Below are 27,671 nucleotides of genomic sequence, written 5' to 3'. Positions count from 1 at the left end.
GCCACCAGCAGCAGCACAGAAGTAAGGGTGGCATAATACAATATTGCTGTAAACCCCCGCCCAGCTCTACCATCCCCTCGGCAGCGTCCTCTCCTTGGGAACTTGAAATACGGTAAGCCTACTTTACGCTTTTTGAAAGGCTTCAATGCCTTTGACTGGGATGCAGGGATGACTACGTGCTTAATTTAGTGCTATAAGTATGTACAATAATTTGCTATGACTTGGGGGGGGGAAGGGAGTGTCATCACAGCCTGAAATATTTTCAAAGGGGGGCGCAGCAAAAAGAGTTTGAGATTCCCTGTGCTAAAGGGAGACAGATACAGTTCCCCCTACTGCTTCATCATGGGACATTAACCCCAACATGGAAGCACTCCTCCCATGGGAGGGGAGAATGAGCTGCCATGACCATTCAGTACTAGGCTCCTCTAAACCTCTCTACCAATGGATCCTAACTCTGGCGTGAAGACCCCACCCTCTCTTGGGTAATGTAGCTTCCATGTTAGTATCTGAGAGCCTAGGATGATGAGTGTGGTGTAAATTCCAGATAAGATCAGACAGACATTACTTTAGTCTGGTCTTCCCCACACATTGCTTTACTTCACCCATGGGTAGGGCCTGACCAAATTCATGGTCCATTTTGATCAATTTCATGGTCATAGGATTTTAAAAATAATAAATTTCATGATTTCAGTTATTTAAATCTAAAATATCATGGTGTTGTAATTGTAGGGATCCAGACCCAAAAAGGAGTTGTCCAGTGGTTGCAAGGCTACTGTAGGGGAGGTTGTGGTACTGCTACCCTTACTTCTGCGCCTTCAAAGCTGGGCAGCTGGAGAGCAGCGGCTGCTGGCCGGGAGCCCAGCTCTGAAGACAGAGCCGTTGCCAGCAGCAGCACTGAAGTAAGGATGGCATGGTGTGGTATTGCCACCCTTACTTCTGCATGGCTGCCTGCAGAGCTGGGCCCTCAGTCAGCAGCTGCCACTCTCCGGCCACCCAGCTCTGAAGGCAGCAGCGCAGACATAAGGATGGGACGGGACAGTATTGCCACCCTTCTGTGGTACTGCTGGAGGGGCGCTGCCTTCAGAGCCAGGCGCCCGGCCAACAGCCGCTGCTCTCCTGCCACCCAGCTCTGAAGGCAGCGCAGAAGTCAGGTTGGCAACACTGCAACCTGCCCCCACACAAAAGAACCTTGCGACCCCCCCCGCAACTCCCTTTTGGGTCAGGACCCCCAATTTGATAAACACTGGTCTCCCCTGTGAAATCTGTATAGTATAGAGTAAAAGCACACAGGAGATTTCACGGGAAGAGACGAGATTTCACGGTCCATGATGCGTTTTTCATGGCTGTGAATTTGGTAGGGCCCAACCCATGGGAATACCTCTCCACCTCCTAAGCACAAGATGCACAGCAAAAATCTATAAATCAAAAATCTAAAAATCTTCTAAATCTATAGTAAAGGATTGAAATTCAGAGCTATTCCCCCCCCCCCTTCCCCCATAGTGCACACAGTGGTACAGTTACACCACTTACAACGATGAGGTACATTCTGCAGTTTCCTTACTGCGATAAGCCTACAGTCCTAGTAAGGTTCGGTTTTATCTGGTTATTTTTCATGCTGAGCCATTGTCTTTACTGGAAGAATAGCTGCAGGAACAGCAAACTATTAGATAATATTTGAGAAAACAAAATTTTTAACTCTCAGGCCAATGTGGGCAAGTTGCACCAGTTTAACTTAAAATGGTTTTTAAGCCCATCCAGTTACAACTGGTACAAACCCATGTGGAAACTCTTACTTCAGTCAAAGAAGGGCAACGTTGATAAATACAAAGCAACGCACATTGGAAAACATAATCTCAACTATACATACAAAATGATGGGGTCTAAATTAGCTGTTACCACTCAAGAAAGAGATCTTGGGAGTCATTGTGGATAGTTCTCTGAAAACATCCACTCAATGTGCAGCGGCAGTCAAAAATCATTAAGGAATCATTAAGAAAGAAATAGATAATAAGACAGAAAATATCATATTGCCTTTATATAAATCCATGGTACACCCACATCTTGAATACTGCATGGAGATGTGGTCACCCCATGTCAAAAAAGATATATTGGACTTGGAAAAGGTTCTGAAAAGGGCAACAAAAATGATTAAGGGTATGGAACAGCTTCCATATGAGTAAAGATTAATAAGACTGGGACTTTTCATCTTGCAGAAGAGACGACTAAGGAGGGATATAATAGAAGTCTATAAAATCATGACCGGTGTGCAGAAAGTAAATAAGGAAGTGTTATTTTCTCCTTCTCATAACACAACTAGGGGTCACCAAATGAAATTAATGGGCAACAGGTTTAAAACAAACAAAAGGAAGTATTTCTTCACATCGCACAGTCAACCTGTGGAACTCTTTGCCAGAGGATGTTGTGAAGGCCAAAACTGTAAGAGGGTTCAGAAAAGAACTAGATAAATTCATGGAGAATAGGTCCATCAATGGCTATTAGACAGGATGGGCAGGGATGCCTCTTTGCCAGAAGCTGAGAATGGGTGACAGGGAATGGATCACTTGATGATTACCTGTTCTGTTCATTCCCTATGGAGCACCTGGCATTGTCCACTGTTGGAAGACAGGATACTGAGCTAGACAGACCATTGGTCTGACCCTGTATGGTCGTTCTTATGTTCTTATTTTGGTTTGGTGTAAACTGTTCCCAGTCAACTGAAGCTAAACTGGAAAAGCCCCTCTTCAACCAGCGTCCACATAGGGGTTTGAACAGGTTTAAGTAAATTGGTTTACACCGTAGGTGCCACTTTCCCACGTAGCCAAGCCTTCCACTGTGAGTATTTGAACCAAAAACCTGGCTCTAAGAGTAACAGTCAGCCAACTGGGGAGCAGAAGCATCCCACGTAGCCAATCCAAACTAACCAGCACTTCGCACAGTTTGAATATGTGCACTGAACAGCTTGGGAAGAATAATTCCCTGAAAATATTCCACAAATTTCCATTAACATTAGTCAGTTACAAGCTGTTCAGGGACACTTTGCAAACAGAAAGGAGGCAAAGTTCACTTTAGAGCAGTATCTCTTCCAAGTTACACACCCAGTTCTGGTTCTTTTTTTGTTGCAATAAAGAACAAGCACAGAGTGTGCACTGGGCACGCATTGATTATTCATTTCTTTCACCCCATCATCACGTTGTCAATTGTCACCAGATTCAAACTCTGCCTTTGCCTCTTCCTACAGCTTCTAGACTCTCTCCTGCCAGGCTACTTCCCTCCAGGCTTTCCCTGCTCAGTTGCTTTGTCATGTGGGATAGGAGAACCATGTGCCTGTTCTGCATTGACCCTCCTTGGGTTGTTTGCTGTCTGGGCAGCAAGGCCCTGATCTAGCCAAGCACTCATGCATGTGAATGCTCCCATTGGCTTCAGTGGGAGCGGGCATGGGTTTAAAGCGAAGAACATGCTTAAGTGTGTTGCTGGATCAAGGCCACTCCACTTGACCAGGAGAACTGGTGAGGTCTGCCAATGGAATCTGTCCTGCTCTCCGGGGATTACCCGGAACTGGAGGGCTAAGAGAAGTGGCTCCATGAACATTACTCCGGAGAAGCCACCATTAAGGCTTATATTATCGTTATGAACTGGTGAGTTTGTATCAGTGCAACACTGCCCTCTGTGGGATGGAACCAGAACTGCTCCGCTGTGCATGTCTCAGGCCCTTTACCACCAGCAGCTAAGTGAGATTCCTCCGACTCTAGTCCATGTGGAAAGGGCTGCTGCTCTTGGAGATGGAGGCCAGAGCCTCAGAGGTGCCTAACTCCCACTGAAATCAAGAGAACCTGGGCCTGATTTCAAGTCCCACTGCAGCTGGTACCAAGGGTTTGCTACAATCAACCATGAAAAAGGGATCAAGAAGGGAGGTTACAGTGTCAGGGTAGAGGGCAGGCGTGCTAAGCAGTTGCAATGGCAGCTCATGCCCTTCTAGCTGTGCTTAGGGCGGGTGCCTATGTCTGCTGTGCATTTACCTGTCCCTGTTCAGTCTCATCCTGGGAGACCCAGTCTCATCAGGGGTGCTTCAAAATTCCCCTCAACTCCTTGCTTAATCTCTCTTATCAGAGACAAACAATGTGAGGGATTTTATTTACTGGCCATCTGCATTATCATTGCAGTAGAATGGCACGAGGCAACCGCCCTGACTTTGGGCAGGGTCTGGGACACTCCGGATGGGAAAAAAACAAACACCTCCACCCGCAGCTTCCATTCACGGACAATGGTCCAAATGCAGCCCCGGCCAAAGCAGGCACGCCTCCTGCTGACATCAAAAGGAGATGAATCCCATGGTGTCCCACATGAATCTGATCCACTCAGGATTGGTGCCTGAGAAGCCAGCGATGCTTTCCACACATGAGCTCACTAGTATAGTCTCAGGTTGCACCAATGCCTCCCCTTTCACACTCTCCTAGCTCCTGCTGGCTGGTAAAAACACATCTGTCTGTGCCACATTCTCCAGTACCTAGGACACATCTGTGGCCTGATGCTCTCTCCTGACTTAAATCCTCTAGTCATCTAGCCTGCATGGGCACTCAGGAGACAGTGTCCCAGGACAGGCTCAATGAGGAGGGCAGTACATGCCCTACAGTGGCTCTACCGATCATCACGTCTGCAGCGTCTCAGCAGCCACACCGCACTGGCTATGTTCCCAAATCCTGCCCCAGAACTCCAAGCCCTGCTCAGGCATACAGTGGGGATGCTCCCAGGGTGTTAAACAGCTCACAATAGAGCTGTCCTTACCAGAGGGAGGCTGGAAGCCGTCCATATCTCTAGGCCACAGAGGGAGCCTGAAAATGGCTTTCAGCACTGAAGGCACCGATTACAGAGCTAAGGCCCACAGTTTCTCCTTGCCCTCTGCTAGCACCTTCCATCCCAGCAGCTCAGTGCACACTACAAACCTTAATAATCTGGCATCACGGTGAGGCAAGTCAGCACTATTGCCAGGTTACACATGGGGAAACTGAGGCACGAATGGTTTGGTGACTTGCCCAAAGACAGTGACACACCTGAGTCTAGAACCCAGGAGTTCAGACTCCCAGTGTCCTGTTCTAGCTGCTAGGGCACACTCCTGCCCCATAACTGTTGGGAACATTTACCTCATGATGACCACGCAGCATAAAGCACACTGCTACCAACACCCAGGCACCACGAGATGCAGCAATGGGGTGGAATCAAATTCCCCTCAGATTTGTGCGGGGTGGAGATGACAAATCAGGAGCATGTCTCCCTCCATCCAGGAATCTGCTCCACCCAACAGGCACAGGGGGACCAACTGAGACCCACAGTAGTGTAAGCAGGTACCACTCCATGGACTCCATTAGAATTGTGCCTGCTTACACCACGTCTGAATTTGTCCCAGGCACATTGCAGCGGCGTGTCATGCTGCAGAGGAAAACACGTAAGGAGTGAGAGGACTGGTGGGCTTGGATCTCATAGGCCCCTGGGTGATAATGCCGTCGGTGCTGTGTCAAGGCTGAGGGCATGGTGCAGGGAGGGTCCTCTCTGCTAGCGAGCTGTGAGATACCCATGGGCCTGCTAGGAAACTTTGTCACGCAGAGAATGGCGCAGCAATAACCTTCCTCCCAGGTGTTCAGCAGGGAGGGGAGAAGTGGACAGACAGCAGGGATGGAGAGAGGAGGAGATGGAGAGGCACAGACAGAGTGATGGGGGAGAACAAGACACATAGGACACAGAGCAGGGCTGGATTCAGGTGATCCTGTGCCCTGGGCACACTATGGCTCATGGTTGCACCCTCCAAACCCATGCTATGGCCCCATCCAGCACTTCCAACGGCAGAAAGTCTGTCCCCTCCCATACAGCCAGAGACATCAGCATTGAGCCTCTTGCTTCTCCAAGGCGTGGCAGCAAAAGGGGTCCCCCACAAAAGGAGACAGGGGTAGTGGCAAAGAGCCTCCCAGCTCTGACCCTGATGCTGGGCTGTATCTGCTGGGGTGGGTAAGCCAGCCTGCTGCACCCTACTCTTCCAGCCACACTCAGACCCCTCCAGTGGGGTGGCCCCCCAACTCTTCCAGGTGTAGCTACCATCCTATTGGAGATGCATGGGGCAGCTGCCCCCTAGAGCGATCACATCAGGCTCTCTGCAGACTCAGGTAGAAAAAACTTTATTATTTTTCAGTGCAAATTAAGATTCTGATCACATCACATGAGTCCAGGAGCTGGGGTTCCTGGCACAGCCTATAGTGCCTTTGCCTTAATCTGGACTTGGCAGAAAGTGAGAAAGGGAGTGTGAAGCACACAGAGAGGGGAAGAGAAACCAGTGTAGAGTGTGGGTGCATCTGGACACTGGGCAGGGGCTGCAGACACCTGAGAAACCCTCAGCATCACAAGCCTTGGGAGCAGAGAGCCCAGTTTTACTGACTGCTAGCCGCAGACACACAAGACCACGCCAGGCCCTGATTTCTGTCCCTGATGCTGAACACTGGAAAACAAATCTTCCATGCTGTGGGAAATTATGACATTTCAAAATTTGTTTTGTTCCAAATCGGACCAAAACATTGACATTTTTCAGGGAATGGAAATGCCAAAAATGTTTGATTTGGAAATGTTGAATCATTTTGTTTCGCTATGGTAAAAACACTTTGTTTAGATAATGTCAAAACAAATACATTTCTTAATATGTCAGATACTATTAAAATGCTATTACAATTAATCATATCAACATTGAAACAAAAGGAAATGAACTGATAAAACGGAAATGAAACAAGAACATGAAAACCATTTGTTCTCAATTCAATCCTTTCCTGTCAAAAACGTCCCTGAAATCAACTTGTTCTCACATGATGTTTTCAAGTTCAACAAAACTGCATTTGCCAGTGGAAAACTGCTCCGTTGGAAACTGTACGCCCAGCTCTACTGAAAACCTACTAGCTGCCTTCCCTCCTCAGCCTGGAGCTGAGACAGACTAAGCAGATGCATGTTGCTCTGCATGGGAGCTCTGGGTCTGCCATACTCAACCAAGCGTCTCGCTCACCCTGCTCAGAGCCACCCAAGCACATGGGCTTGAGCTTGTGGAAAGGGTCCTGGCCCCAAGCCACCGAGGGAGAGGAGGGTGGGAAAGGGACTCCACGGGCAGCTCAGCTGGTGAAATCCTCTCCCCTTTGCTCTTCACAGCCCTCAGCCAGCCAGCCTGGGGAGGATTCTTACTATGAAAAATTACCTGGGGAAGTGCTAGAGCTGGCTCCTTCAGTTCGTCCCTGATAGCCTACCCGTCTCTGAGCCCATCCATCAAGCAGAGGTGGCAACCTGCATGGCCTGGCCCCAGGCGCCAGCCTGATGGATGGGGGCTCTAACCTCAGGCTATTTTAGACAGCAGAAAAAAAAACCCAGCATGTTCATCGAGGCTGGGTCTTTTTTCATCACGTTGGCACCCCTGGAAATGTTCTCAGAGCCAAGACAGGAGGAAGAGCCAGGGCAGAGAGACCTGCTGACATCCTGGCTGCCCCTTCTAGGGAGCCCAACTGCTGCTAACAACATAGCAGCCTCTTCTTCATTACAGACCCCTCTTGCTGCCTGGGGGTAGTGGTGCTGCTCCCTGGCATGAGGAGAAATGGACTGTGGAGCCCTGGGGCTAAGGGGCAGGACAGAAGAAGAGTCTCCATAACAAGGCATGGTCTCTGCATGGCAGCCTAGAGACCCTCAAGGGAAACCCCTGCCTCCTAATGCGGGTGGCAGCCAGGCAGGGACCCAGAAACAGTCCAGGGATTCTCAGGATCGAGCCCTGCTCTCCAGCCCTCCTGTCAGCAGTATACAGGGAGCTGCAGGAAAGGGCCCTTTCTGAACCACAGCTGATGGAGATGTGCAGCAGGCTCCCCAGCAGTCAATAGGGCTTTGCCAGATCACAACAGCTGAGGGTCAGGCCCGTGGAGTCCCTCAGGGGAAACTCCAGCTCCAAAAGACACATGCTGGCAGCATGGGGCTAAGGAGAGAGCCTCTCTCCTGGAACCAAGTATGGTAGCACAGAGTTGCCTGACAGAGACTCTCTCTCAAGCCTGGACACCAGGGGTGCTGGCACCTTTGGGTGAGACCCTGAATACTGAACATGGGTGGAGGTGTCATGCGGGCCCAGGGGAGAGACTCCAGATCCTGATCACAGAAGCTGGTGGGGCAGGGACCCACTGGGAAGATCCCCAGGCCTGAAGAGAGCTCCTCAAGAAGGAGTCCCATTCCCAAACTCAGGTGTCAGCTACACAGGGGCACTTTGGGGAGACACCCAAACATAGGGGTCAATGGCCAGGCTTCGTCCCTGCCAGGCAACTCAGAATTTCTATTTTCTAGGGGATCCACCAGGCAGGCTCTCCATCAGGCTTCCTATTAACCTGAGGCAGGAGTGCTTGGGCTCCTCCTGCTGTGCCAGGGTATGAATATGCTGCAACCGGGAGGTGGAACAAAAATCTGGCTTGAGTACTAGCAGCAGTGTAGCCATGGCAGCACAGGGGGCGTCAGCCCGCGTATGAATGTATGGCGCTAAGCAGGGCTGTATAGCTCGTGCTGCAGCAACTTCCCTGTTGTTGTTACTTGAGCTAATTTCAGTCAGCATGCAGTGCACAGGGCCTAAGGATATGTCTGCCTCCAGTGGGGAAGGCTTGGGGGCTGCTGCCGAATAGGAAGCAGGCTGCAAATATGCTACACAGCTCTGGCACACATCCCCGGCTTCAGAGGGGTATGGCAAGGCTGCCAATGGTTCCACACAACCTTGCCCAGGCCCCACTCTCTAAACCTCATTCTGAGCTGGAAAGGGTCCATCCTCCAGCATGCCCGCTCCTGGCTGGACTCCGCTTCTGGCCCCTCCATGGGAGGGGAAGAGCAGGACTGAGCACAGCAGGGCTGCATTTTCGTCTGTCTCGTTGCCTCCAGTGAACTCCCCAGTAACCGGATCAGCTATTTTCAGTGAAAAGTGTCTATTTCTTGGCAATCTCCCTGGAAGATGGAAGACTCTAAGAAGCTCAGGAGAGGATGTTCAGGCTGGGAAAATGGAATCATCAGAAGGAGCAGGAGCCCGTGGATGGATATTTAAAGGTGTCATCTCTTTTCTAATGGGCCCAATCCATGCACAGAACTCTCACTGACCTCCATGGGCATTTTGCATGTACAGATCTTGCAGGATTGCGGCCAAAGTTACTGATCCTGCCCCCCCAACCCTTCTTTTCTGCCCCAAACACCCCAAAGGTAAACAGAGCAGCTGAAATCCTGGCTCTCCCGCAGAACACAGTATGGCTCCCCCATCTGCCAGTCTGCACTCGGTGTTCTCCTTGCAATGCATGTGGGATCCAGAGTACGTGCGGCAGGAGAGCTGGGAAATAGCCAAGAACAATTTTTATAGAGAACACATGGCAGCACCAGCCTCCCGTCCTGGTCTCCATCTTGGATGGGAGCCCATAGGGGCCCTGTTATTTAGGCTCTAGAGGACTGATAGCTGGGGTGAGGCTAATTCCACAGAACAGTGCTGCCCTGATGCTGGCTGTGGTGAGGCAGGATAGGTGCCCTCATCAGAATATAGAATCCAGCCTCTTCCTCCCCAACTGGTGCCAAGAGAAATGGCAGCAGAACACCCCGCCCAAGGGAGCCGGATCACTCTGGAAGTTGCTCCCACAGACTCAACGAGTCACAAGGAGCTTACCCACTCTGCCTGTAGGGCTGTACAATGTGTAAGATGCTCACAATCTGATCTGGGTGCAAAGAATGATCTATTCCTAGGCCAGTGGGGAGCTGGACTGTCGCAGACGTCAGTGTTCCACGGAACAGCAATGGCTGCCCTTGCTGCTGGTGGGGGATCCAGGTACATCAGTTAACAGCTGGAGCAAGAGGAAGAGTCTAGAGCTGGGTTCTCAGCTGATGTGTCAGGGCGTGGGACCACCCAAGCCCTTCCCAGATTGCCACATCACCTGCCACATCACCGATCCAATTGGGCTGGCTCCTCCACCTCATAAGTGCACAGAGCTGTATGTATGAATAAAAACCACAAGTGCTGAGCCAGACTGGGAGCTTGATCCTGCACTGATGAGAGCACTGCTAGGCCCCTCCAGTTACTCCTGCCTCAGAGCAGAAGCAGAGGGGAAGTGAGGTCCGGTGGCTTTGACACTAGCATGGGAGGCATGAGACCTGGGTTCTATGCCTGTCTGTGTTACTGATTGGCCACAGGACCCTGGGCAAGGCACCTTCTCTCTCTCCGTACCTCCGCTGCACCCTCCCTCCATTTAGATCAGAAGCGCTTTGTAGCAGGGACTGTCTCTCCCTAAGTGCACAGTGGGACTTCTAGGGGCTACTACAACACAAAGAGTGGCCACAGAGAGGAGTCTGGGGCCTCAGCATGGTGGAGGTCGGATTTAGGTCAAACTTCCCTCAGTTGTGTCCTTGCTCCTCCCTTTCATTACCCTGCAACAAGGGCGAGGGAGTCGCTGTGGCTCAGAGTGGGGTTACAGCTACTCCTGAACCCTGCACTCACAGGCAGCCTCTGCTCATGCTCGCACTGGGCACAACCCCCCTTGTGCACCACGCAAGGACGGGGTGGGTCAAGCCTACTTGCTCTAAGAGTGTGTGTAGGGGTGGAGCCTGTATTGCTTAGAGCACCAAGAGACTGGGATCAGTTCTCAGGTCCTCAGCTAGCTCAGAAGACGTTACCTAACCTGGCTGAGCCTTAGCTTCCATCTGCAGTGAGGGTCTTGTGGCTAAAGCACTGGGCTAGTCCCCAGCTCAGCCGCTGAGTCAGTGTGTGACCATGAGGCGGTCACAGCTCCTCTCTGCCTCTGGCAAACTGGGAATAAGGCCACACGGGGTGCTGGAGGCAAGGCTGACCTTTCCAGGTCATTGAGGTCCTTGGCTGAGAGATGCTCCAGGAGTGCATAGGGCTATCGCCAGGAGAGCACATGTGGTGAGAACAGGATAGACAGAGGTCCTGAGAGGGAGGGGATACCATAAATCAGCTGATCTGGAGGGACCCACTCCTGTCTTTGGAAGACTGGTCCCTATTCCTCCACAATCTGCCCCTGATTGTATGCAACAGAACTGCCTGTATTTAAATAGAGCTGCAGCATGGCAGGAATAGAGGCTACTCAACTAACTGCATGCAAGAGGCACCCACCATTCTGAGCTTGGGCAGCACCCTACTGCCCCTCCCCTGCCCCCCAGACCATTGTCCCTACGGGGCTTGTCCTGAGGCTGTCCCCACGACACCTCCCGGATTTGCACTGAGTCACCGTTTGCTGGGCCACAAGACGCAGCAGCCTTCAAGCACCGGGTGACACAAGTCAGCTGCATAAACATACCCAGGCAAACTGGCCCCCAGAGGACCTGTCGGACAGGCTGACATTGATGCTCTGCCCTTCGCACCATCTACTTTATTTATCCCCTTCCTGCACAGGCTGGAATTTGGCTCCTGGATCCCCCGGTAGCTCTGAGTCCCAGTATCTTGCCCTACCACCCCTTCTGCTTTCTCCCCTTCTCTCGCCCTCTACCCCCTCATGGTTGGCACCATTTCCCTCAACAGCACCTCCTTCTGGGAGGAGACTGGCACAGCCGCACTGTCTCATCCCTCCTGCTAAGCGCCTTCCAGTAACCAAGCAGCTACAGTGACGTGAAGTTGGTCTAAGAGCACTCACCTGATGCCAACAGGGTAGCGCGTGCGTATGTGCTGGGGGAATGGTAGGCAGTATTTATCCTGCTGACAGGCAGCCTGGGTAGTGGTGGCGTTATGGACATGGCTGGGTAGCTTTCCTTAGAACTGGTCAGGGAAGGGCACTGTTTCCATTGCTCTGAGCTCCCCAGACAAGCTCTAGCTGGATTGCTCAGTGCACAAGAGCCTGACGTGTGTCCGGACATCCCACTTTGCTGCCTCCTCTTCCACCTGTTTTGCTCCCTCTCCAAGCCAAATTCAGTAAGTGAAACTCCATTTTGTGCAGCCACGGCTGACTCCCAAGTCCTCTTTTTAGCTCCCTTGTCCTATATCCTCCCCCATCGTCCCTCCCCAAATATATGCACTGAGGAGAAAAAAAGATGGATTCTAAAGCACCAGCCTCCAGTACCGGCCTAACAGACAGCTATCTGGCAGGGCAGATTTTCAGGGGACCTCCACTGCCATCTAGGCACCTGAACAAGTAGCCAGAGTCTCAAGCGCTGTGCATGCTGGGGACTGGGTTCTTTGGGAACTCTAGCTCCTGAGGCCGTCCACACAGTGAGGAGAAGCCAGCCCCCCTTCTAAAGTGCTGCATGCATTCCCAGAGGAACAGAGCTTTAACCAAGAGCAAGTACACTAAACTGGGAGGAGTGGTAGATACGCTGGAGGGTCGGGATAGGACACAGAGGGACCTAGACAAATTAGAGGATTGGACCAAAAGAAATCTGATGAGGTTCAACAAGGACAAGTGCAGAGTCCTGCACTTAGAACGGAAGAATCCCATGCACGGCTACAGACCGAATGGCTAGGCAGCAGTTCTGCAGAAAAGGACCTAGGGGTTACAGTGGACGAGAAGCTCGATATGAGTCAACAGTGTGCCCTTGTTGCCAAGAAGGCCAATGGCATTTTGGGATATATAAGTAGGGGCACTGCCAGCAGATCGAGGGACGTGATCGTTCCCCTCTATTCGACATTGGTGAGGCCTCATCTGGAGTACTGTGTCCAGTTTTGGGCCCCACACTACAAGAAGGATGTGGAAAAATTGGAAAATGTCCAGCGGAGGGCAACAAAAATAATTAGGGGACTGGAACACATGACTAATGAGGAAGGGCTGAGGGAACTGGGATTGTTTAGTCTGCGGAAGAGAAGAATGATTGGGGATTTGATAGCTGCTTTCAACTACCTGAAAGGGGGTTCCAAAGAGGATGGATCTAAACTGTTCTCTGTGGTAGCAGATGACAGAACAAGGAGTAATGGTCTCAAGTTGCAGTGGGGGAGGTTTATGTTGGATATTAGGAAAAACTTTTTCACTAGGAGGGTGGTGAAACACTGGAATGGGTTACCTAGGGAGGTGGTGGAATCTCCTTCCTTGGAGGTTTTTAAGGTCAGTCTTGACAAAGCCCTGGCTGGGATGATTTAGTTGGGGATTGGTCCTGCTTTGAGCAGGGGGTTGGACTAGATGACCTCCTGAGGTCCCTTCCAACCCTGATAGTCTATGATTCTACAGCAGGAACATAATGAATGAAGTAACAGGCACAAAAATAACCTCTCATTTTGATAAACGACCCAGCCCCCAGATTTATTCACCAGGAGAAGGGGCCGCGGCCTCTCAGGTAGGCACCCACAGTAGTAAATACTTGACAAACTAAACCACAGTGTGAAATGCCCTCTAGTGGTAGTTTAATTATAAAAAGAAAAGGAGTACTTGTGGCACCTTAGAGACTAACCAATTTATTTGAGCATAAGCTTTCGTGAGCTACAGCTCACTGCATCCGATGAAGTGAGCTGTAGCTCACGAAAGCTTATGCTCAAATAAATTGGTTAGTCTCTAAGGTGCCACAAGTACTCCTTTTCTTTTTGCGAATACAGACTAACACAGCTGTTACTCTGAAACCAGTTTAATTATAACATCACTTAGGACTGGAAATTGCCTTATGGCTCTGGGGTAGTGGTGTCTATTAAGGGGACGTGGGAGGGGCTGTGTTTTTGGAGAGTAGGCTGGTGGATTGAATGCTGCCCGGCCACAAGCTCTGTGATTCTTTGCTCCGGCGCGTGTAGCAGTCACCACAGGAATCCTCATCTCATGGAATGGTAGGTTCCCTTCTTTGGCGACTCTAGCACTGGTAAAGGCAATACCTTCCAGCAGCCATGGTTTGGCCACACGTTGGAACCCAGCCGAGCAACGTGCTGTCCATCCCTGCTGATGGGCCAGGACTCTGTGGCAGGCAACGGCTACAAGCGGCTGGCTCCCAGCTCTCTAACCACTTCTGCCCTGCTGTAGAAAGCACAGCTCTGGTGGCTGGTGCAGCGGGAGCCAGCTGCCTGCAGCAGAGAGGCAGCCAGCAGGGAGCGACTGCGGCTCTTTTTAATCTCCTGCCCAGCTGCAGCCGCAGGATAAGCATTCCCCCCACGGGCATGCCAATGTGCCCCCTTGACGGCTGAGAGGGGAGCTCAGTCTCCAGGGCCCACTCAGTCACTGGCCATTCCGTGAGACTGACAAGGAAGCCAGTCAGTGCCCACTGTACTGAGGGTGTTAGTGACGAGGCCAGGTGTCTTCCTAGAGACTTGACTGAGATCCACCAAACTTATCACACATAAAGCACCAAATGGACAGCAAATGGGAATGACCTTCAGTCACTGCTTCCTGGCCTGCATTCATCTCAGTAAGCCCATCCCCATGCCAGTTTGCCAAGCTAGTCAGAGCCTAGTTCTCGCCCCTTCCTAACTCTTGGTCATGCTTTACTACTTCCCTTTGCCAGCCAGCATCTCACCCTTCTCTAGGACAGCATAACACTAACGAACCTGCTTCAAGCGGAGCAGCAGGTCCACGGAAAGGAAGCGATGGCCAGAGAGAGTGAGCAGCATCTTAATAACACTGTGAGCAGCATCACATCTCATTGAAACATCATCTCCTGCCTGGGGCCAACATCACGGGCAAGTCTGCAATGCTCACAGCTCGGGGTGGCTGTGCTGGGGATCACATGCCCATGCATGGGTATGTCTGCCCCAGGGGACTGCACACCTGACTACATTACTACTACCGGGATTATAGGAGCACCAAGAGACCCTCACCTGAGATCAACACCCCACTGGGCCAGACACTATGTATTTGCACATAGGAAGAGACAGCTCTTGCCCTGAAGAGTCAGCACTCCAAACAGAGACAGAGAAAAGGTGGGAGGGGAAACTGAGGCACAGAGAGGGGCAGGGACTTGCCTAAGGTCACCCAGCAGCTCAGTGGCAGAACTGAGAATAGACCCAGGTTTCCAGAGTCCCAGCCCAGTGCTCTGTCCCCTGAACAGATGTTTGTATCTGTGTGTGTTAGACCAGCCTGCCCATTGGTGCGTGTGTGTTATAGCACATGGGTTGTATGTTCACATGCTACAGAACTGTCTGTGTGGGGCAGGGACACTCTCGTGCATGCATGTATCCAAGGACCCTGGGCATGACTGTATTCTAGGGATCAGTATCTCTATGCAGAAGCATATCAAAGACTCCATGCAGGGTGCTCATGTGCATGGATATATTTGTAAGAGCCCTGGGCATATGTGTGCAAGGGGTGGGGGTATGAGCTTAACACCATGTGTGTGCGCGGGTACAGGGGCTCTGTCTGTATCCAACGAAACCCGTCTGAATGCCTCTCGGAGAAGGGGGCTTGCCCGATTTGCAGATCCTTCCAATCAATGTTTTCCTATCAATGCGGGAGGCTCCCTGCATTTCTTCTCAGATTTGGAGAGGTTTCAGGTTTTTTGTTCTCCATAGTTAGATGTACAGAAGCACCGGATGAGAGTGAAACCCTTAGAGCTAAATTATGAATTATAAATTAGAGCCGTTATGCCTAAAAGGCTTACCCTTCCGTTCCATACACAAACAGAAAGCAGGGGGATGGATTACCATGGAACTAGCTGGGGAATCCTAGGACTGAATGGTCCCTGAGCCCAAATTCTTCTCACCCTTGCAGAGCGAGAAAGGCCTAAAGGGGACACTTTGACAGCCTGAATTCCCCCTGCCTCTGGAACAGAATGAGGTCTCCTGATGGAGCCATGAAGGGAAGCCCAGGACTGACTGGGCATGGGGAATGAAATCCCATCCTTGATTCAAACAGGGAGGTCTTGAGTGGGGCAAAGCTAGGTGCCTTGCGGGAGCAGGTATGGACAATACCAAGCCTCAGAAAGACAAACAGCTCACTCCCTCCTCCCAGCACCCTTCTTGCAATGAGCAGGAGGCAAAATCGGCATTTGATTCCCTCTGCTCCTTTTCCCCCTTCAGCATTTTGGAGTCTCTGTAATGCTGACAGGTTAAGTGGCCGACCATTTCATTAAGGACTTGATTTAGCTTCTCCCTCTCTCTCTCCCCCTCTCTGTGACTCCAATAAATCTGACTCTAATGAACAGGGACTAGTAGTGCTTTAAAAGAGATCGAGAGCTGCCACCGATCTGCCTGCGCGACAAACACACACACAGCGGAGAAGGGACACAGGGTATCTCACTGCAACATTCTAGCCATCACTGCTGCCAGGTCTCCCCCAGCCCTAGCCCCAGCCCCTCCCCTGGGCTCAGCGGAGATGGAAATATTTCCAAAACAAAGCCAAATATAATAAAAGCCAAGAGAGTCTTGTCTACTTACGAGCTGCTTCGTGGTGCATGATACTCACTGTCTGCTCCCTACAGCCGAGGCGGCTGGCGGGATACTTGACCTCTTCCTCTGTCCCCTCTCTTTGCCCAGCACGGACGGACCACGGCGTCTGTAGAAAGAGAAAGATCACCCCAGCCTTAGAAAATCAGCACCTGCTGTGACCAGAATCTTAAAGAAGCCAGCTGGCTCAGCCCCAGAACCACGGCAGGGAGCGAGCTGGTAAACACAGCCGCCTCTCGCTCGCTCTCAGATCAAGAAGCCGACACCGGGAGCTAGTACATTATACCCACCAAGGAGCAGTGACCTGCAGCTCACCAGTTTCTAGGTGGGGCTGGCAGCTAGACCCCAGGACTCACACTGTAGGCTTGTGGAGCAGGTGTCCCCTTCAAATTGTTTCTGCTGCTCTGTTTCCCCAATGGGGGGTGGGTTTGAGCTTGTTCTAACAAGAGGTGCATTAAAAGCCGGGGCTGGAATGGCTCAGTCAGAGACTTTGCCCTCTGGGCTGAAGATTTGAATTCAGCCCGGGGGAGGCAAGGACCAAAAGCCATGGCTGTTCGACGGCAATGTGAACTTGAGTTGGTAGGTCTCAACGCAGCCCCACGTGGGCAGGGGGCAGCAGCACAAAGGCCAATGAGCGAAAGGGTCGTGGAGACTGACCTGCCCTGGCACCCCCTATGGCAGAGGTGGGCAAAGTACAGCCCGTGTGCCATGTCCGTCCCGCGGGACCGTCCTGCCCGGCCCCTGAGGTTCCAGACAGGGAGTCTAGCCCCCAGCCCTTCCCTGCTGCCCCCTCTCCCCTGCAGCAATGCCGCCATGCGGGCAGCGCTTTGGCCCGCCACTCCTGTCGGGCAGCACGGCAGCGTGGCTGGCTCCAGCATGGTAAGGGGGCGGGGAGCGGGGGGGTTGGATAAGGGGCAGGGGGTCCTGAAGGGCAGTCGGGGACAGGAGCAAGGGGCAGTTGGATGGGGCAGAGGTTCTGGGAGGGGCAGTCAAGGGATGGGGAGCAGGGGGAGTTGGATAGGGGGTGGGGTCCCAGGGGGCAGTTAGGGTCAGGGGTGTGGATAGGAGTCGTGGCAGTCTGGGGACAAGGAGCGGGGAGGAGGGGGGGTTGGATGGGGTGGGGTCCCGGGGGTCCTGGGAGGGGGCGGTCAGGGGTGAAGGAGTAGGGGGGTTTGGATGGGTCAGGGGTTCTGAGTGGAGCAGGAAGTGGGAGTAGGTGGATAGGGGGCAGGGGCCAGGCTGTTTGGGGGGAGACAGCCTTCCCTACCAGGCCATCCATACAGTTGCACAACCCTGATGTGATCCTCAGGCCAAAAAGTTTGCCCACCCCTGCCCTATAGGATCCCTCCAAGCCAAGGCAGGGAGAGACTTGCAGTGCTGCTGCCTGCACTGTACCTGTCCTGGGACACACCACCCTGGAGCAGGTGCTGGCAGCAGCTTTCCACTCAGGAGATCTTTATGCAGTGGGAGGTGAGGAAAGCCCTTCCTCCGTGGGGCTACGGGACCGCACTGCCGATGAAGACATGAGCAGCAGCTTATGGGGGGAGGCACTGGGCTGCTTAAAGCAACATCTCCCATTACAAGAGTGGAAAAGGAGCGGCTGGAAGGAGCAGAGGCCACTGCTGCGGGGAAGGTCACACTGCATGACAGGCACTGCTATAACTGTGAGGCAGCTCACAATGCTCCGACAGGGCACTGCCTAGCCGGCTTCAGTGGGGCACTGCCACAGGGAAGCTCACACCGCCAGGGGCCCCGAGTCAGCTCTGTCAGGGCTCTGCCGCAGGGAAGCTCACACCGCGGGGGCCCCCTAGCTAGCTATGCCAGGGCACTGCCATGGGGAAGCTCACACCGCCAGGGGCCCCAAGTCAGCTCTGTCAGGGCTCTGCCGCAGGGAAGCTCACACCGCGGGGGCCCCCTAGCTAGCTATGCCAGGGCACTGCCATGGGGAAGCTCACACCGCTAAGAGCCCCTAGAGGGCTTCAGTGGGGCACTGACACAAGGTAAATATTTGTAACTGGCTTGATGTTGTGCTCTACAACAAGCACTTTTCTCTCTGGCAGGGGGAGGGTGAGAGATTTAGGGCAGGCCATCACCTCCTCACACATTATCCCAGTCTCCAGAGCCCAGACCTAATGGGGGAAGAGCCAGGAAGAAATACCGCAGGATTGGTGCGGCTGGGTACCTCAGATGGATCGAGCTTTGTCCAGTGTGTACGAATCACTGCTCCAAACCCTCAGGCTGCAGTCCTTGGCCATGTGAAATATAACTGAAAAAACCCATCATCCCTGCTCATGAATGCAAGTCAGTAGTGACCCTACTACCACGCCAGCTTCACAGAGGTCAGCATGGTGAAGAGCTGCTGCTCTGGGTCTGGGACAGCTGAAGGTCGTAGAGACTAGCTGGAGTGCTCTAAGCACTCCAGACCCACATCCTGCTTGTAACACCAGGGCCCCGCAGCATTGGGAAGGGAGCCGCTGCGATGGCTGCAGTTTTGCTCTTGCACTAACCAGGGCAGCCCAGGATCTGAAGCTCTGTGCAGAGAACAGCTGGAGCAGCTGCAGCTCTGATCCCTGCAGCAGCCAGAAGATGCCAGAAGCTGCAGTGCTCAGGGTGGGACAGCAGAGCATGCAAAGTTTTGAGCCTGAAGGCACTGGGGAATGCAGCCCTGGGCATGGCTGGGAAAGCTGGAAACATTGGCAGTTCCTGCCCAGTAACCACCAGATGTGCCCCAAACCTCTTCTATCAGGAGAATATAAACCCCATGAGTTAAAAAGGTAATTAAACATAGGGTTTGGGGTTTTTTTTATAATAAACCTCTTTAAAATTAAATTTAAAAATATGGCAACCTCTGTTAAAGCCTAAATTTATTATAATCTATTACAATAATTTAAATTAATTACAAAAAATACTATTAACCACTACATGCTTGCTGCTAAGTTTTAAAGAAAGCCAGACCACTGGACTGGGGGAAGTCACTGGGTATGTCCCTGGAACCAGTTTTTTGAAGTGCTAAACCAGCTTTTGAGAACAATAGCCTCTTCTGCAGGTGCAGAGAGAATAGTTTCTTAATTTCAGTTTATTCAGCTAGTTCAGATGAATGATTAGTTCTTTTAAACCAACTATGAATTGAAAAAGGAGGAAAGCTTGTTGTCCTCTTCCATTCTATAAACAACTAGCTGTGAGAGGAAGAGATCTATTAGTTCTAAAATCCTGAAGGACAGGGTCACCAGAAACAATCTGTTCAATTCATTCACTACAGATAGTATTTCCTTTGTTTAATAAATCAATTAGTTTTAAATGGAAAACAAAAACTTGTTTTGATAATTTTTTCCCCCTCTTATGTATCCAGCACTTAATAGTTTTAATTGAATAAAACTACCTTGAGATGCTATTTTTGGTGTATTTTTAATTGACTTTGAATTTCCACCCAAACAGAGCTTGACACAAATCCCAAGTAAAAACTGAATCATCTAGTAAATGAGAAATGCATCATTCACCATTTTCTAACATAAAAAAATTCAAAAATTCAGAATCTAAATGAAGGTAAGCTATATAATTGCTACAGTGTCTCCTCCTGGCTAGCAAAAAGAAGCACCATATTTAGGGTAAAGGACTATTTTTAGTTGCAAACAACATGTTTTAATGGTCACCAGCTAGTCAGAATCAACCATTCTTTAGGAAAATAATTAAGTACAAATGCAAAACATAATTAAAATAAATTATTTAAATCAAGGCTTCCTGCTTGCTGATTTAAGTCATGGTTTAAACTTGTGATTTAAATTGCTTTGATTTAAAAAAACAACCCATCCATACCTGGCAGAGCATTAAAGGATCTTACACTTAACACATCTGGTGTGTATAAGCAAGCTCTGTAGCCAGTCCACAGCTGGTACAGGACCATGAGGGAGAGTGCAAGGCTATATACTGACAGGTTTCAGAGTAACAGCCGTGTTAGTCTGTATTCGCAAAAAGAAAAGGAGTACTTGTGGCACCTTAGAGACTAACCAATTTATTTGAGCATGAGCTTTCGTGAGCTATAGCTCACTTCATCGGATGCATACCGTGGAAACTGCAGAAGACATTATATACACAGAGACCATGAAACAATACCTCCTCCCACCCCACTCTCCTGCTGGTAATAGCTTATCTAAAGTGGTCATCAAGTTGGGCCATTTCCAGCACAAATCCAGGTTTTCTCACCCTCCGCACCCCCACACACAAACTCACTCTCCTGCTGGTAATAGCCCATCCAAAGTGACCACTCTCTTTAAAATGTGTATGATAATCAAGGTGGGCCACCTCCAGCACAAATCCAGGTTCTCACCCCCCCCCACCCCTCTCCAAAAACCACACACACAGACTCACTCTCCTGCTGGTAATAGCTTATCCAAAGCGACCACTCTCCCTACAATGTGCATGATAATCAAGGTGGGCCATTTCCAGCATAAATCCAAGTTTAACCAGAATGTGGGGGGGGGTTAGAAAAAAACAAGGGGAAATAGGCTACCTTGCATAATGACTTAGCCACTCCCAGTCTCTATTTAAGCCTAAATTAATAGTATCCAATTTGCAAATGAATTCCAATTCAGCAGTTTCTCGCTGGAGTCTGGATTTGAAGTTTTTTTGTTGTAAGATAGCGACCTTCATGTCTGTGATTGCGTGACCAGAGAGATTGAAGCGTTCTCCGACTGGTCCATGAATGTCACAATTCTCGACATCTGATTTGTGTCCATTCACTCCTTTACGTAGAGATTGTCCAGTTTGACCAATGTACATGGCAGAGGGGCATCGCTGGCACATGACGGCATATATCACATTGGTGGACGTGCAGGTGAACAAGCCTCTGATAGTGTGGCTGATGTTATTAGGCCCTGTGATGGTGTCCCCTGAATAGATATGTGGGCACAGTTGGCAACGGGCTTTGTTGCAAGGATAGGTTCCTGGGCTAGTGGTTCTGTTGTGCGGTATGTGGTTGTTGGTGAGTATTTGCTTCAGGTTGCGGGGCTGTCTGTAGGCAAGGACTGGCCTGTCTCCCAAGATTTGTGAGAGTGTTGGGTCATCCTTCAGGATAGGTTGTAGATCCTTAATAATGCGTTGGAGGGTTAAACTTGGATTTATGCTGGAAATGGCCCACCTTGATTTTCATGCACATTGTAAGGAGAGTGGTCAGTTTGGATGAGCTATTGCCAGCAGGAGAGTGAGTTTGTGTGTGTGTGGGGGGGGGGTGGTGAGAAAACCTGGATTTGTCCTGGAAATGGCCCACCTTGATTATCATGCACATTGTAGGGAGAGTGGTCGCTTTGGATAAGCTATTACCAGCAGGAGAGTGAGTTTGTGTGTGTGGTTTTTGGAGGGAGGTGGGGGGGTGAGAAAACCTGGATTTGTGCTGGAGGTGGCCCACCTTGATTATCATACACATTTTAAAGAGAGTGGTCACTTTGGATGGGCTATTACCAGCAGGAGAGTGAGTTTGTGGGGGGGAGGGGGGGCGGAGGGTGAGAAAACCTGGATTTGTGCTGGAAATGGCCCAACTTGATGATCACTTTAGATAAGCTATTACCAGCAGGAGAGTGGGGTGGGAGGAGGTATTGTTTCATGGTCTCTGTGTATGTAATGTCTTCTGAAGTTTCCACGGTATGCATCTGATGAAGTGAGCTATAGCTCACGAAAGCTCATGCTCAAATAAATTGGTTAGTCTCTGAGGTGCCACAAGTACTCCTTTTCTTTTTAGGCTATATACTGAATGCCAAGCAAGAAACAACCATCTTGCCTCATGCCATCCGTGATTCTGAACATTACCAGATCCATCACACGGGCTCAAATGGAGAAGGACTTGGCATTTCTGGGCCTGCTGCCATGGACAGTGCCTAGAACGTGCCTTGGCTGTATTTTACACGTCCTAAAAATCAACAAAGCTGATGGCAAAAGGCAGAATCCACATGTCCCTTCCCCAGCAGGATGCTGCGAAAGGAAAAGTGCTCTGTAATTGCAAGACTCTTCCTCATTGCCAGATCTGCAATAAAACTTCACAGCCTTCTAGCACCTTCCATCCCGGAGGATCCAAAAGTGCTTCCCAGCTAGCACACTACCCTGTGCCTCGGACCACAGAATCCCCAAGCTCTTTACAGATGCTAATGAATTTTGCCCCCCTCCCTCCTGGGCCAGGTGGGGAAGCTGATAATCCCCCTTCACTGAAGCACAGATGGAGTGACTTGTCCAAACTCACACAGTGGCTCAGAGGTAAAGCCAGGAGCTAGAGTCTCATCTCAGCTACACCAGCATAAATCCACAACAGCTCCATTCCAGGCAACAGAATTACCCTGCTGTAAGCGAAATCAGCCCCCAGCCCCAGCAATCCTTGCCGCACGCACCTCAAGGACAGGAAGGCTACAGCCAGGCAGACAACATGCCGACAGCACCTGACACAGCAGTGGGGTGAGGAGGTGGCCAGGGACAAGGGACCAAATCCCTCCTCTCACAAGAAGCGTCTGGAATCGTAATCACTGCTACAGAGTGGATCAGGATGGAGGTCTCAGCCCAGAGACATGCACACAGTAAAGTGCACTACACTCAGTGGCCTGCCTTGGCTGGCACAGAGCCAAGTCAACCCCAGGTGTGTGGAGATTTCAAAGTGGATACGCTGGGCAGGGCCACCACTTAGAGCTCTCCACCCCCAAAGAGTCACCACTCCAACAGGAGGTCACCATCATGACAGTCAGTGGAGACCTGAGAAACACAACTCCTTATCTGAGTGCATGAGACATACAGGGGCCTTTCATATCCCCTTCCAGCACATTCCCAAGCCCCCCATTCAAACACTCAGCTGTATTTCCTTCTCAGTCAGAGGGCAGCACAGCTGAGGACAGACACTTCCCAGTTATGGAGATGGAGATCAGTGAACTCCCCCCCTGAAAACCAGAGCCAACCCTGGCAACTTCCCTGCCTCCCCTGGGTGGTGAACCACCGAGTCTCGTCAGCATCTCACGTTTGGCAGTCGAGTTACTCCTTATGATCCAAAGTGACAGTGAGGGCTCCGACGACATCGACTCGAGTAACATATATGACACGAGTTTGCTTGTGGCATTCTCGGAGGTGCTCACCACCATGGAACACCACTTTTGGGCTTGGGAAACAAGCACCGAGTGGTGGAATCACATCGTCATGCAAGTCTGGGATGACGAGCAGTGGCTGCAGAACTTTCAGATGAGAAAAGCCACTTTGATGGGACTGTGTGAGGAGCTCGTCCCCACCCTATGGCGCAAGGACACGAGATTGAGAGCTGCCCTTACGGTGGAGAAGTGGGTGGCTATTGCAGTCTGGAAGCTGGCAACTCCAGACAGCTACCAATCGGTCGCTAACCAGTTTGGAGTGGGGAAGTCGACCACTGGAATCGTGTTGATGCAAGTTTGCACGGCCATTAATCGCTCAGAAGAACCGTGACTCTGGGTAACGTGCATGACCTTGTGGATGGCTTCGCACAAATGGGTTTCCCTAACTGTGGAGGGGCGATAGATGGCACACATAGATGGCACCAGCCCACCTAGCCTCCGAGTACATTAATCAGAAGGGGTATTTCTCTATGGTTCTTCCAAGCTCTTGTGGATCACCGTGGGCCTTTCAGAAACATTAACACAGGCTGGCCCGGAAAGGTGCATGATGCACACATCTTTTGAAACACAGGCCTGTTCAGGAAGCTGCAAGCCGGGACCTTTTTCTTAGACCAGAAGATCACTGTAGGGGAAGTCGAAATGCCCATTGTGATCCTTGGAGACCCCACTTACCCTTTAATGCAATGGCTCATGAAACCCTACACAGGGAGCCTTGACAGCAGCAAGGAGTGGTTCAACAGGCTAAGCCGGTGCAGAATGACACTGGAGTGTGCTTTTGGACATTTAAAGGGCTGCTGACGCTCTCTGTATGGGAAGCTGGACCTGGCCGATGACAGCATCCCCATGGTCATATCCGCGTGCTTTACCCGCCATAACATTTGTGAAGGGAAGGGTGAACGATTCACTCAGGCATGGAACTCAGAGGTTCAACACCTGGAGGCTGACTTTGAACAGACAAAGAGCAGGGCTATTAGAGGGGCCCAACGCGGGGCTACAAGGATTAGGGATGCCTTGAGGGAGCAATTTGAGGCTGAAAGCCACCAGTAATGTCTGGTGCCCTGCACGGGAGTGAAGTGCAGTGGTTCCAATGTTAGTAGGAATCTGTGTTTGCTGTGCTGACTTGCAGTGCCTGTTTCTTTCCTGGGCTAAGGTATCTTTTACTTTATGCAATAATAAAGAATGTTTTCAAAGCCTAAAAATCCATTTATTGAAAAGAAACACAACTGCTTGGGAAACAAAGGGCAAGGGGTTGGGGTGGGGAACGGTACAATCACAGATTTGCATATGTCCTGTTATCATACTCAGCCTTCCTGTCTGGAGTGCTGTGCAATGAGTGCTGCACTTCAGGATGGCTATACTGCATGGAGATGGGGTTGAGTGCAGAGGGTAAGGCTCATAGTTTTCAGGGCTGGGTGGTGAAGCTACAAGTGTTGGAGGCAGCTGGTGGCAGTAAGAACCCAGATGTTGGGGAAAGTGGGTTGGAGGTGACATGGGGACACAAGGGAAAGAGTTTTGGGACAAGGGCTGCAGTCGGGGGGGGGAGGGGCGAGTGTGCGCAGTAGTGCTCTGCCTGCATGGCTATGAGCGTCTGGATAGAGTCCGCTTGGCGCTCCATCATGCTTATCAGCCAATCTGTGCTTTGGTGCCGGAGCACCGCGCTTTGGTGCCAGCGCTCCTCATTCTGCTGGTGGATCCTCCTTTCACTGTCCTGACACTCCTGCACTTTTTGATTTTCATTACTTGAACGCTGCATGACTTCATGCAACACGTCTTCCTCGCTTCTACGTGGCCTCTTTCTGATTCTTTGGAGTCTTTTGGCCGGTGATAACATGGACGGCTGAGATCTCAAGGTTGCATCTGTAAAGGCAAAATGCAACACTTAACAGAGGCAGCGTTGTTCACACCAGACAGAGCAATGATTCCCTCATACTTAAGGGCAAGCCCAGTCTACACAATAGCATAATTTGCCCATCCCAAAGCGAGCACACATAACCCACGGGAGCCCCAAAATGGTGAGCAATCACAGGGTCAAGCGTGACTGATTGTGTCATGGCTGTACTGTCCTCTGGGTTTCTGTGCCTTGGGGAGAGTCAATCTCGGCACCAGGCCCCTATATTGAACACTGTCCCCACATTTTCCACAGGAGTTCGTCTTGGAAGATATCTCGCTGCTGAGGGTGACCTGGGAAGCAAGGGAGGGTCTTCTACTGCAATGTGGCTTCCACCCTGGCCCATATGCCGCTTGCCTGTGTGCAGCAATGGTCCTCCTCCCCTCACGGCACAGTGGCGCGGACAAGTTAGCCTGACTGGGACAAGGACCACAGTAGAACTCCAGAGAAACCTGAGCAAGCCATTGCCCAAGTTCTGGCTGAGACCTTTGAAGAGATCACTGAGGCCGATTACCGCGATGTGAGAGAGCACATCAATGCCCTATTCTGCATCTAGGCCTAACCCTCCTAGCCCCAAGAGCCCACATCGAATAACTTCCTTCCCAAAATAAAAGCCGCTTACCGGGAACCTCCTCTAGTGTTTGTCCTTCCCCAAACACCAGCCGCCGCAACTGGCTACCTTCCTCCTGGCTTGAGAACAGCTCCTGGCTGCATGCATCTAGGGATTCCGGGGTGTCTTCCTCTGCCTCAGCACCCTCACTCCCGCTTTGCTCCTCCTCCTCCTGCCTTGTTGAACTGGGCTCTGAAGTGTCCATGGTGGTACTCGGAGTGGAGGTGGGGTCGGCCCCAAGTATCGCGTCCAGCTCTTTGTAGAAACGGCAGGTCGCAGGGGCAGCACCAGAGCAGCTGCTTGTCTCACGGGCTTTGTGGCAGGCATTCCACAGCTCCTTCACTTTAACCCTGCACTGCTGTGCATCCCACTCATGGCCCCTTTCCAGCATGGCCCTTGATATCTGCCTGAAGGTATCGTAATTCCTACGGCTGGAGCGCAGCTGGGACTGGACATCTTCCTCCTCCCCCCAAACACTGAAGAGGTCCAGCACCTCGCCATTGTTCCACACTGGGGATCTCCTGGCGTGTGGAGGCAATGTCACCTGGAAAGATTCGCTGAGAGCACTCCACGCCTAGCTGAGCAAACAGGAAGGGGATTTGCAAAATTCCCAGAGAATTTAAAGGGCGGGTCTGACGGTTAGTCACCTGAGGGCAGGGCAGTAGAGTTCAAATGATGACCAGAGTGGCTAGAGCAGGCATTGTGGGACACTTCCGGAGGCCGATCAGAGCGCACTAACAGACCAGGGGTCCACACTGGTGCTGCAGCACTCCACCGGGGGTGCACAAAACGTTATTCCACTCGCCAAGGTGGAGTACCAGGAGCGGACCAGCAGCCGAGTCAGAGCGCTCTATGTGCCTTGCCAGTGTGGACGGGTAGTGAGCTAGTGTGCCCGGGGCTCCTTTAATGTGCTCTAACTCACAAGTGTAGCCAAGCCCTCCATGGCTCTGTGGAGCCTGTATCCCAGCCCCTCCACATATATAATGGCGCTAGGGGCAGCCCCTGTGCGGGGCGGGCCTAGATCTGGCGCTCTTTTGCTGTTCCTGTTTCAGGACAAATACCATAAATATGGTCTACTAGAGCTGGGAACTTTCAGCAGGGCCTGACAAGGGCTCACTCAAACACTTCGGTGTGGGATTTTTAGGCACTGTTTTAAAGGCACTTTCTCCACCACCCCACAACTGCCACAAACTTCCTCTGTGACCTTGGGCAAGTAACTTAGGTGCCTACATCCCTTTGTGGATCTCTCTCTAACTGCCATTTTAGGTGCCTACCTCCAAAATTCTGATCCTCAGAACCCCCCGTTCAGCTGCCACCGAACCCTCTAGGCACCCAGGTTTCTGCCAATAGTGTCCCCATGGCATAAAAAAATAAATAAATAAATAAAAATCTGCCAGCAAGCATGTGCACAGCCTCAGTGCCTGTGCCCAGTGGAAACTCTCCAAGGCCACCTCCCCACACACCAGGCCCTGCACAGACACAGCCGGAGGAGCCGCCCCACCCCAACCTTTAGCTCAGTGGGTAGAGCACTCACCCAGACAAGCGATGGGGGTTCAACTCCACCCTCCGTCTGCCTGATTCGGAGCAGGGATTTGAACCCTCGACGTGACCCTCTAGCCCAGTGGTTAGGGTGTGGGAGGCCCCTGTCCCAGTGATTTAGTCATTTGTACAGAATGGAAAGAGTTCAGCAGGAGATGTTCAGAGACAGTGGTTAGGGCCCTCTCCTGACTTAACACCTCCCCGCCCCCCCAGCACGTC

The 27,671-nt window shown here is 51.3% G+C and overlaps 1 protein-coding gene across 5 annotated transcripts in view; it reads right to left on the bottom strand.

Moving 5' to 3' along the window:
• FRMPD3 (FERM and PDZ domain containing 3) overlaps nucleotides 1-27,671 on the bottom strand; it is a 142,665-nt gene that overhangs the window by 59,180 nt on the left and 55,814 nt on the right. For 2 of the 5 annotated variants that reach the window (XM_073360768.2, XM_073360769.2), the window contains exon 1: nucleotides 16,326-16,523. The gene's annotated coding sequence lies outside the window, so the exon portion shown is untranslated. Of the gene's footprint in view, nucleotides 1-16,297; nucleotides 16,524-16,662; nucleotides 16,763-27,671 lie in introns of those variants that run through there. The other 3 variants (XM_073360763.2, XM_073360770.2, XM_073360765.2) reach the window with 3 other exon arrangements.

Source organism: Lepidochelys kempii, chromosome 9 (genome assembly GCF_965140285.1).
Source record: "Lepidochelys kempii isolate rLepKem1 chromosome 9, rLepKem1.hap1, whole genome shotgun sequence".
NCBI lineage: Eukaryota > Metazoa > Chordata > Testudines > Cheloniidae > Lepidochelys > Lepidochelys kempii.
This window is presented reverse-complemented; position numbering and strand designations above follow the sequence as displayed.